Raw genomic sequence first — 12,850 nt, forward strand, 5'->3', positions numbered from 1 at the left:
TGTAAAACCAAGGGTTTACTGATATGTTAAGGAAGAGGGGTGTTTATCAAGAGAAAAAATAGGAATTCAAAAATAACATCCAACTTTGAAAATAATACATGTGACAAAAAATATTGAATTTATCAGGAATAGCATGTTCATGTGGTTGCAGTTGTCCAAAAGAGGATGGTGCTGAGGTCTCTTCGGGGTTCTCAGTAGTCACACTTACACTCCTGTAGGTTGAAACTGCCTAAGAAAGAATCTGAGCTCACACATTTGTAAAAAAAAAAGAGGCATGAATCAATGGTTTAGTCAAGTAACTCTGAAATAAATGTCTAATAATGTCACTAAACTGCAGGTGTTAGATTCACTAAGTGTCTCAACAACCCCTTCCTGCTCACCTCTATTCCCAATGCAAACCACACAGATGCAAGCTGGTGATTGCAGAGATTCAGCCCGGACCAATCTTTTTTTTCCTATTTCCGACTGCGGAGATGGAGCCAGAGAGAAAGATTTCTCCCCTGCTTCCCAGCAGAGGCTTTAAAAAAAAAAAATTGGGGGCTGTAGGAGAGCAGGTGGGTTGGGTGTTTTAGGCAAGGGGGAGGAGGAGCAATGGATAGATGGATGAGAGCTGGCGGAGGGAGGCCCAGGCAGTTGTGGAGACTTCCTATGATGAAAAGGTCAGTGGCACCTGTAAATCTGAGCAGCTGGAAGAAATACAGGAGCGGGGGGGAGGAAGAGGAAGAAGTCTAGCTGCCACTGCCCCCGGCTGATTAGCACACACACACACACACACACACACACACGTACACACACACACACACACACACACACAGGTCCTCCTCCACTTGCTTAGTCTAAATCGAATTCTTCTTCTAACCAAAGCCATAAACTCAACTCAGTATCCTCAACTAACCCCCAAAAGTCAGAAGCATTCAAAATGACTTCCCTTTACAAAAAAACGTCAAGTCTGTGATTTTCAAAAACTTCAACTGCTTCTCACAAGGGTAGTGAAATTCCACACTCCCAAATACACTTAGTAGAGTTTCCTAAATAAGATTTTATGACAGTGTAGATTGGTATGTCGGTATGGAAACTTTGCTCACTGGCCAAATTAAGTGTCTTCTCTCAATCCAGGCTGTTGTTATGATGTAAATGGAAAATATATCTTCTGCGACTAATAGATCAGAAAAAATCGTAACTGCTGTTTGGTCTCATTTCACAAGTCGTCCAAGAAGCTTCCTCAGTTCCGATGTAGCCCAGACTCCCTTTAAAAGGCTCTTTGTATTGAACAATTCTGCAACAATATGATTCATGTTCAATGCCATCAGTGCCACTGCAGTTACCACAACAAAGAGTCAACATGTGGAGGCGGTTTGGTGCAGTATTAAAAACAAATTGTAGATAATAGTAGGATCTGCTTTTTTCTCTCCCTGTTGTCAGGAAACAGAAAACATGAAACGCACTGTTTAAGTAGTAACTCTGCCACCATGATAAAAGTGTTGATATATTTCAATCGGCGCCTTAAACATACACCAGGAGAGCTCCTCATGCGAGTGCAGGTGCAGATACATTTTGTGCGCAATCCAGCCATATGTGTGTGTGTGTGTGTGTGTGTGTGTGTGTGTTGCTGCCACTGTGGATTTACTGCCCACCCCTCCAGGGCAGCTGGGTGGCGGCGCAGGGCGAAAAAAGGCTTGGTCAAGGCTGCTTCCTCCTCCTGCGACCCAAAAGGATACAGCCTGCTGACAGATACCTGCTCTGGGCTGACAGAACACTTCCTACTCCGAAATATATACACGTTACATTTAGCTGACACTGTATCCAGAGCACACAGAGTTTGAAACCCGGGATGTTACACCTCTTGTCGTGCTCATAAAAGAAGAGCACAGTTAAGACTGGCAGATTTTTTTTTTTTTTCATAATGTAAACCATACGCATGGCACTGCCAAAGGTGAGGATTTGTTGGAAACAAAATGTTTTGGCTAAAATCAGCTGCGTAGTATCGTCATCATTTTACTACCACCAGACATTAGATGCCTCACAGAAGAGAAGCAGTTCCAACCATTGCTTCGGAGTAGTAAAGGATATTATAAAATTGAAATGGCCATAGATAGGAAAAAAATCTTTCGGTACACTGTACATTTCAGCATTCTCAGGACTGTTTATTAGCCTTTATACATTTTTTAATTAGGTAATGAGTTGAAGTATTTATCTTTCTTCAATCAGGAGGAGAAAAACAACTATTTTAGATCAACGCTTAAGTTTCTCATATTTTAACATGAGTAAAATCTACTAACATGTTTTCAAAACAATGAATAAAACAGAATGTAAAGTTAATAGTTTAAATTTTGCTTTTATACTGAATACCACAGTAAAAAAAGGTTTACCGTGGCAATGTTTGCCATGTCTTTACAGCACAACAATGCCAAAATGATCAGACAATTAATTTTTCCCTTTGACACACTATAATAAACATATTGCACTCGGACACTCACAAGACGCATCCCATGATTTGGTCACGCTGGCGTGATTGTATAGTTCGGAGGGTTGATCCTGACCATGGATAAGTATTTACAGCCAAGTCACTGTAGCTGGCAGCCTATTGTATCAGCTGCTGTATTTAATCCCTGGATTGTCGTCCAAATACACACCCAGCGGTGGGCTGGAGTTAAACCGCATTCTGAAGATGCATCCGAGGACAATAGCCCCTCTACGATTTCAGGTATCATTTGCAAGGAAACAATCTGTGCTGACCTTTTTTTTTTATTTCATGACATAAAGCCCATTGAGTGTCCCGAAGTTGTCACTTCTGATTATCTCTAGTGTTTGTTCCTCCACTTCTGCTCCTCCTGTGTTTTATTTTTTTGGTGGTTCACACTGCGAGCTCTTGGTAACGCAATCCCCCCACTGCGCACTTCAGCATGCCTCATGTCTGTCCAGAGAACTCTGGTCGCTGTCACAGGAGACCATTGTTATTTTGGAAGTAGCATGTGTTTGTCTAACCGAGGCTCGGGTTTCCTGGTCCTCCAATGCGACTCCACTTGCTTTGGTCTGCAAAGGAGCCATGACGGATGGTGACCCCGGCAGCCGCCGTGTGAACCCCTCCGCCCACAGCCCTCTCCACACATTCCCGTTCTTATTTATGAGAGCCAAGATGAATAAGAGAGGTGTGCAGCACTGGTAGCTGCGGTTAAGTGGTCAAATTTCATTTACTCGGATTAGGCTAATTTAAGTTGAAGCAGGTGTCCGGGTTTTAAGTCAAGATTTACTTTTTTAAAAATCTAATGTAATGATGTGGACAATATTCACATATAGGCCAAGATCGTGAAGACACGGCTTCTTAGGTCAATTTAAACATCCACCGAAGGGAAAAGTTTCTAAGTCTCCAGAAAGTAGAGTAAAATTGCACTGGTCTTCCTGGATTTAACAAAGAAACTCCCTAACCTGTTGATAACAGAAGACTATCTAGTTTTTATTTTCTATGAATTAAATCAACTTTGGCCCTAGAAAGGAAATTGAGACTGATCAGTCACGATGGGATCTTTACCTCGCTTATGGATGTAAGTGAATGTGAATCTGCCACGCTATGCTTCATTTGATAATTGATAGAGTGGGTTAATTACCTTGATCAAAGGTCAGACGTTTTAGTATTCTGAGGTTAGGCTGTAGGATTTGAAATGGACATGTCGAATGTTTATAAGATGAAAACCTAATGCAATCATGGGACACTGGCCAATTAAGAACATTAAGAATGTTTTATTCTAATCGACAGTGATATCGGTTGCAGACATCCACATTAAGCCTGATGAATATTCATGGTACCTCTTCTCTGAGCCTATGAAGCGCATATTAATTTCAAAAACATGTGTCTGGAGTCCGGAGACGTGATCACATTTCCCTCTGGCATCAATCCTAATATGCAGATGAATGCTCTTTTAAACCTAGCACGAGCCACTGAGGTACATTTGATATTTCATTCATGCGAGCGATGGTAAAAAAAAAAGGGAAAAAAAGAAAGGAAAGGGAAATGGCTAAAACAAACAAAAATACCCACAATGCCCCAGTGTGAACTCTCCGGAGGTTGCGCATAATTACCCTACGGAGCGCCTTACCTGCACACCTCTCGCTGCCTGTCAGCGCTGCATACAGACACACACACACACACACACACACACACACACACACACACTCACTCTTTCTCCTTTTTTCTTACCAATCCACAGTCACAAAACCCTCCCTTCTCCTTTCTCTCACACACATACACTTTGACTAACACACACACCAACACATAGACCAGTGCATCAGCAAAGAGCATTGCGGCTCTGCGGCTCTGCGGCCGACCACGGCGTCCACAGGGGAGAAATCTTCAGCTCGTTCCTGACCTGGGCTTCCGAGGTGTTAATTGCCCTCCTGAGTTAGCAGAATTTTCAGGGTAAAAGGTGCTATCCTTGATGGATCAGCACTGTTGCCACCAGTGACTGTTTCTTTCAACTTGGACGTGCACGGTGCATATCCTTCATCTCATTAAAACCGCCTGCAGCATGGAGAAAGAGGGCGTGTCGGGGCGCACATGTGCGTAGTCGGACACATTTGTGAGCACAAAAATAACTACATTTCTATGACAAAACAACATTTTCCATGTGAGAGCATTAAAATCTTCAACTAAGCGTGTTTTAACTCGAAAGGCTACAAGACAACTTGAAGAGTTGGTGCTTAACTGTGCCGTTAACTTAAACCTATACTTGTTTTTATAACCAGCAATCAAAACGATCCACTTTTGAGTGTCGTGCCTAAAGTCCCTTTCAGGTACACACTGAGTGCAGACTGCAGACTACATACAACATCCGGACGTCGGACGATGATGGTGTAAATATTGTACGTATATATTGTGTAAAATATTTCAACTAGAGCGAGTAGATTGAATGAGTTTCCAGTCTTTGCGTGAATCACTCCGCGCCATTCGCGCCTAATTTGCATCTAGCCGGGTCTTTGCAGTGACTCACCGCGAAACATTGACATGGCATTTGGTGTGAACACACCGTAAGCTTTCTGTTAATATTCATGTTTATTCTAATACTTAGTACTCAGATATAGTTGAATAGTGCCTGTTTTGACACCGCATTTTATTTATTAAAAACAAAAAAGTTTTCCGTGAGGTTTCAGGGCTCCAAGCATTTTGCACACGAATAGAAAAATAAGAAAAAAAAAACTACCGAAGCATAATTTCAAACACACCATTGCAATTCATGCAAAACCGATTCAACATTTTGCAGTGCCTGATACTAGTTAAATTAAAAGTCTGTCAATGTTTTCTGAAAATGTTAAGGGTGTGTTTACATCAGTCATATTTGTACAGAAAGGGGAAACAGACATTCATTTCCAATTATGATGAATTGAGAAAAACATCCACATGTTAACACAGCCTGTCAGTTATTCATGTGAAACACTCACACGAGCTTCATCTTTTAAGTAAGGCTATGTTTTGCTTTGATTCAGATCAATCAATTCAAAATGAAAACGCAAACATTTGCTCACATTTGATAAGTAAATGCTTTATTCCCTGTTTTTCCAATTTCAGGCTGATGAACAAGTCCCTATTTCAGATAGTGTTTCTGAAGGAAATCCTCATCCTGCACTCATTAAATTTAAAGCAAATCGAGCCTCCAGTCTATATCCACTCAATTTATATTTTAAACAATTTTACGTACAAGCATTAGAGTGTCTAAGGTGGTGTCGCAAACGTATTTTTTCCTTTGCTTAGAAGACAGCAAGTTGTACACATGTACAACACGTTTAGGTACGCACCCACATACAAACAGATGTTCACATGCATGAGTATGATGTATAAACAAAGAACCCACATGCACACAAGAGAGAGATGCACAGATGTCTGTGTTCTCACAGACACACACACACACACACACACACACAGACACACACAGACACACACAGGCACACACACACACACACACACACACACACACACACACACAGAGGTGTAGTGCTATTTAAGTACCAGAGCGCAACTAAGACGGTTAAGTTGTGGCTTATTTCATAGGTTATGTAACCACTGATCCAACGGTGGCAAGTTCACATGCATTAGCCAGTTTATGAATAGCATCATCATGTTGCGAATATTAGGCGGCAGTCAGACGAACATCTAGCTGAATAGTGTCAGACAATAGACGTACAGTAGTGGGCTGTGATAAGCATAACATTAAGCAATATGGATGATTGAAAAAAGTTTGTATTTGGAATGTTTCCTTGCCAATGCATGGAAAATAAAGTAACCGTCAGAAGAGTGAATAATATATGAAATGGTGTTTTTGCTGCCTTACTTTACCAAGTAACTTTAGCTAAGTTAAATAATAATTCACTGTGTTCTTTAGTGACAAAGAACACAAACAAAAAGAGGGAAAAACTGCAGGAAAACGAGAAGAAGACAGAATATCTTAATCAATGCACGAGTTGACGTTGTGAATCACTCAATATACAGTAAATGTCAGTATGACGACTTCGACCAAATCATTTGCTTTTATTGGCTCCAATTAACTCCAGTACGTGGTTTTTCCTCATTGCTCTCTTTCATGACATACAATTGGATGTTAATTTGATACTCAAAGGGAGATCCCGTCATTTCCAAAAGCATGCATATATTTACAGACAAATTTAGTTATATTATTCAATGAAAACATCCTCAAATCCTTACCTTCAAATCCTTACCCCACACCAAAGACTGACAACCTTTGATTTAGTAGGAAACAAAAAGAAAAAGAGCTGCAAAAGATCCCAAATGTTTGCAGAAATTCTTTCCCATGACTAGTGTAATGTAATATTAACTTTCTTTTCTGCACCAAGCCTCTTCCCTCAGCTTGGAATCCCCCCCCAGAATCTCGTGGGTATAGTGTAACTGCCCGTATATCTTCTCTAACAGTATTGAAATAATGACATGAAATATCTATTGATTAAACAACATGAAATAGATGCATTTGAATGTGATCCAAATTATTATACCTTTTCAGACATGTTTTTTTTTGCAATTACAGTTTTCATCATATAGACAGTGTATAGATCTATAAGGAGGAAGCATATACTGTACTTTCCATGCATTGCAGTAGTCACGAGTCATCAGCTGCATACATTAACAAAGAAGATTTATGAATAATTTCAATGTGATGCAATTATTATTTAACACCGGTGTCGCTGAATGCTGTTGTACATTGCACATTTTGAAATATTGAAAGTTAACATAAATTTACTAAACATTGACACATATTCGTACAACATTAATGCGAGATTCATTTTGGCCTTGAGGATAGTTTTTGTCTCATTGATTCAAGTGAGAAATTAATCTATTGGTGCAGCCAACCTTAGCAAAACATGAAAAATTGACAAAGAAATTGTAGCCTGACAGAGACATTAAGATTTAATGAGGTGTAATTGTCCAGTCGGAATCATTTAATCCACCAACAGGATATAGTTCAGATGTTATGAATAATGCTTTGCTCTGCAGTGTGTTGTTTTATCTGCAGCCATATACCATCATCTGTCCTCAGTGGTCTTTAATTAAACATGACATATTATTTTATTAAGCGTTGCAGGAACTTCATATCTTTTTAGATGACATGTCACAATATGATTGCAACATGAATGGATTCTTTGACACAGCGGTAGTTTCGGACAAAACTCTTAATTCCTATCTCGATGAAAAAGAAAACTGATTTCACCTCATTTACCTATATCCTTCAGAAGGAAAACACAAGTACATACACGAAATACATTCGTCCCACACTCACAAATAGAGCGTGAGAGAAAGACCAAGATAGAGACTGCGAATGCTAGTAGATGACAGCCCCGCATGCACACACGCACACGCACACACACAGTCAAGTGCAGCAGGGGGCCTGTGTGAACCGGGGCAGATATATGGCTGCAGGTCCATTCCCAGGCTCTGTAGGCTTTGGAGACTTCACTCACTGGTTTCCAGGCCCTGTGTCTCCCCTGTCACCAGTAAAAAAAAGAAAAAAAGAAAAAGAGGAGAGAACAATCCTGTAAAACACCTGTGCTACACATCTAGAGAGCAGCGGCACTGCACGGGTCAGTTATTACAACGATGTTCAGGGAAAGCTCATGGGACTATTGCTTGTTCCTCCTAACTGGTGCGGATCCGTCCATGTGCACGTGGATACTTTTTCCACTTCTGTGCCCTTTGTTGGTATTTTAACAGAAATATAAATTGAACTAACCAGCATCATTTTCATTTCAAAAATAATTTTCAATACTGTACTCTGTATGCATACTGTGTTGCTTTATTCTTCTCTATCTGATTCCAGGGTCTAAGGATTGTAAAGTCCGCCGTAGCAAATTTGTGACTTGTGACATTGGGCTCTATAAGTTCAATTGATTCATTATTTTGTAGGTGCTGATTCACTGCAAAATGCGTGGTGTATGGTTCTTACTGTAAAAAAGAATTGGGAGAGAAACATTTAATACATCTGCACTGGAATAAACGGCATATACGAACGGAACAGTTAAATGTGATAGCCGTGCTGTGGATGCCAACAGAAACAACCTTCACAGACAGAAAGGGGAAAAATATGCACTGCTACTGGTAACCAGTGATAGGCTGGGTTGCACAGGTCAAAAACACTGCATATTTTAACATGTTTTCGTGTCAGAGTGAAATGAAAATTGCATAAAAGGAAGGAAAAAGTAACACGGGAAAAACAAGCTTCATAAAATGAAAATACGCTATTTAATGAGATAGAAATAAGATAAAATAAATGTTAATATTGAAAAAAAAACACCTTTTTGGATAAAACGTCATGTCAATACTTAATTAAATTCTTTATCGACCTGAAAATAAACACCTGCCAAATTTTACACTCTAGGTGTTTGCAAGAGTCGCTTTTACCTAATGGACATCTCAGCGCAGCGAATGACGTGTTAACAGACTCATCATGGGCTGTGAGTGTTGAACTGGCCTATGTATAGTGACAACGGCACTCCAGCAATTTAGACTGCTCTAAATACACTCGGGCACAGCTCTGGTGGGAACTATTTAAGACGTGGAAATGATTTGGGGAAAAAACTGATGTGCCCCGTGAGAGACGCTGGACGCTGTCTGTCACCACCAGACATCAGACAGGCTTTGCCTCTGTGCTGTCGATAGATTGGCCGGGAGTTTTTGATGTGAACTACAAAAAGTTTGTTGTATTTTGAAAATGTATTTTTTTAAAACGCCCATCATTGTCACTTTGACTTGTTGGAGCAGAAAAAAACAGAGCATTTTATTCTAAAAGCATCACACCACACTAGAGTATTTTAGCACAGGGACACCATTAAGAGCCACTGATATAGGGTCAGCAGCGCTGCATGAATGTGTGTGAATGGGTGAATGTGACTTGTCCTGTAAAGCGCTTTGAGTGGACATTAAGACGCCAGAAAAACGCAATATAAATATAGTCCATTCGCCATTTGACCATTCTAATTTGATAAACAGAGTGAAAAAATAATGAGGAATTAACAAGAGATGTGGAAGCCGATCTGGAGGAGATGGGTTTCCTGCCTGTCCTTTACTAACACAAGACTGCCATCTAATGCCGGAAAGACCACACTGACTACATAATGTTCACGGGACATCTTCAGGCACTTCCTATTTAAACACACAAACACAAACACGTACATGTTCAAGGCAAAGACAAATTGTTTCCTCACCAACACACTTTTAATGCCATTGTGACTAAGGCCAGACATCAGACTGCCTCAATATTTTAGGGATTTGTAGCTTTAAACAGTATTCTACGGATTCAAACCTTTCTGTATTTTATATATCGAAATAAATATGTAACATTAATGTTCAACCAGGGTGAGGGAGTGTGCATTTGAGTATCCCTCCACACCATTTTAACTTTGAAAGAAGTCACTTAAAACCTTTATTTTAAATGTCAAGTACTTGACATCATGTGACACACAATTGGAAAAACTTAGTCTAAAAGCAATAAAATGTCTTCATCCATTGTCCATCCACTATTGTAAAACAATATTGTCCGAAAAACATCTTTATCTTTATTTAGGTCTCAGTTTTTGTTTTTTTTAATGTTGCATTGTCTCAATTTTGATTTGATTCCATTCTTGGATTAAAAAAAAAAGCCTCACTTGCTCCAACCTTATAAAATATTTGTTTGCCTTTTGTCCCCATGTGGAAGGCAGTCACCATAATGTGTAAACTTAAGTTCCCACAACATGTGAAATACATAGACTACACACACGCACACACACACACACACACACTCATAATATGTCTTTGGATTTGTGTATGGAAGTTTCAATGTACGTCCTTTGGTTCTTTAGGATATTCTAGGCTGTACAGCAGAACGCACGAAGGGAGACTGAGGAGGTTTTTAGATATTCGCTGTAAAGCTCGGAAAAACGGTGAATGAGCTGGAGCAGATTGGCTTTGCCGACTGCGTTCTGTGATGTAGTTCCAGAGAGGAGGGGCAGGCAGGCACACACACACACACACACACACACACGCACAGTTCTGATTCCTATCCAGGATCCAGACGAATGGTGTCTGGACGTGCACGGTTACGGCAGGTGTTGAACGATGAACCTGAGACACTGGCCAACAGGAAATTAGTCCAGTGGAAAGTAAGAGCAGTTGGACCGAATTCTTCAGGTTACAAAAGGAGGGGGGCAGCTGTAGCGTTACGACCACTGCGGGTGACTTAATGATCTGGCAGAGTTTGGTGGTTTAAACTGGCGCTCGCTGTAATTCCTGCAGAAGGCCCGTCTGGAGAATGAGCCTTCGGTGTGCAGGCGTCAGGTGAGTTGTTTGGTTGGGTTCAGACACAAATTGTTTAGATCATTGGGTTAAAATAACCATTTGTTACTGTGAGGTTAGGGGGTACTTTTGTCGTCATGGTTACGATAGTAAAATTGTAGGTTTCCACAACACAGGCAAATGTAGACAAAAACACATCCAGGAGAAAACTGCCTTACCAATTGTATCCAGGCCTAGCAAACCTCTAGCTGTTAACAGAAAAGTGTTATTCCATCAGACACACACACACACACACACACACACACACACACACACACACGCGCGCACGCACACAAAAGAAAACAAATGAGAAGAGTGACACTGCTGACCCCGAGCTGCAGGTCACTGGCAGGTCAGCCACTCTCCTCGTCACACTCATCTCCGCGGCCCTTTCATCGAATCCTACCTTTTTTATTCGCACTGTGATTAAATGTAGATTTGCAGTAATAAAAAGACAGGTCACAGGGTGATGAAAAAAAACCGTGAATGAAGGTGTGATTTGAAAAATATCAGGGGGCTCATAAAACACATCAACAGCTGCTCATCCCCATCACCATGTATTATGACATGTAACACTCTTTTCTGTATTACTACTCATTTCTTATATTTACTTCACAGTAACTGTTATTTAGAAGTCCAAACCTTTCCAAATGCTTGAAATTCCGCTCCCAGAGGTAATAACTATTTTAAATACACTGAAAATGATTGAAGATTGTGATGTGAAGATTCTTTATTTGCTGAATCACTGCCTGTTGTCCTGGCAATCCCCCGACTGCGTACATGTATGCCTCTCCAGTGCTCTTGATATTTGTATGCTTGCTGCAAACAACGTTCATACACTCCAACAACTCATTCCTTGTTACAGGCTTCTCCTTCTCAATTCCCTAACTTCCATCCCTCTTTAATCCCACGAGACTGTCCCTCTCTGCCAGCCAGGCCCCGAGGGACCCAGGCCACCCATCGGGGACTCATTGGTGGGGGATCGGGGCAAAGAGGGAGAGACGGCAGCAGGTCAAATCACTTTGTGGCCGAGGAGGGCCATCATTTACTGTAATTCGGGTCCTGTCAGACTGAAGGAGAGGGAAGGTGAAGTGGTGTGGCGTGCCCTGGCCCTCATCTGTCTCCCCCCCGCCCCCATTATGGCTGGCTGGCTAGTGGCTGGAGAGTGGGAGGATGGGTACTGGAGGAGGAAATATTACAGCCACAGGGAGGTGTATCAATTTTATTGTAGTAGCTGGGCATTTGTGTATTTCATTTTACACTTGAGGCACTTCACCGACTGCCTTGTTCCTTACAATGGGTGAGCAGGTAGGGATTAAGTGTCTTGCTCAAGGATACTTAAAATTATGTAAAAAAAAAAATAAATGAAATAACAATAGCTGGTGTAGCTTGTGATCCAGCCTGGGACCTTCAGAACAGTTTGATTCACCTGAGAGTCATCGCTGCTGTCATCCGCACTGTCAGTGATTACTGTAACTTCTAAAGACAGTGTGACAGTGTGTCCTTTTTTTTTACTCTTTGTCCTACTTGAGAATTTAGGAAAATACAACTATAAAGCAGATTGTGGGCTCGGCTCCGACCCCTGCCCCTTGGTGCGTGTCTTCCCCACTCTATTCCCCTTTCACACTAACAGTGTATTGTCAATAAAGACTAAAAAAGCCCCCCCGAAATATCCCCCCAAAACGCTTTGTTTAGCTTTTTCAATTGTATATGTATAATTTACAACAGTCTCTTCAAAGTAAAGCAACACACTTGAAAAATACGACTTAGTAGAATGTGGTGTGCTGAAAAGTAACACAAATACAAACGTGAAAGGAGTTGGTTGGTTTATGTTCATATATTTGCCAAAAGCCTTTTCATATTTGTCAAACAACAGAATCATCCAAATTTCCTTGCTGGCATCTTAAAATGTATTTACTCTTTGAATTCTTCTTGCTAAAATAGAGGGTTTGTCACTTGAAGGACCTGATATTGTAATTTTTCTTTAAGAAATGTGTTTTTTAGTACTCTTAGACATGGCAAAGATACAAAGAAAAAAACTGA

This window comes from Scophthalmus maximus, chromosome 13 (genome assembly GCF_022379125.1).
Source record: "Scophthalmus maximus strain ysfricsl-2021 chromosome 13, ASM2237912v1, whole genome shotgun sequence".
NCBI classification, from domain to species: domain Eukaryota; kingdom Metazoa; phylum Chordata; class Actinopteri; order Pleuronectiformes; family Scophthalmidae; genus Scophthalmus; species Scophthalmus maximus.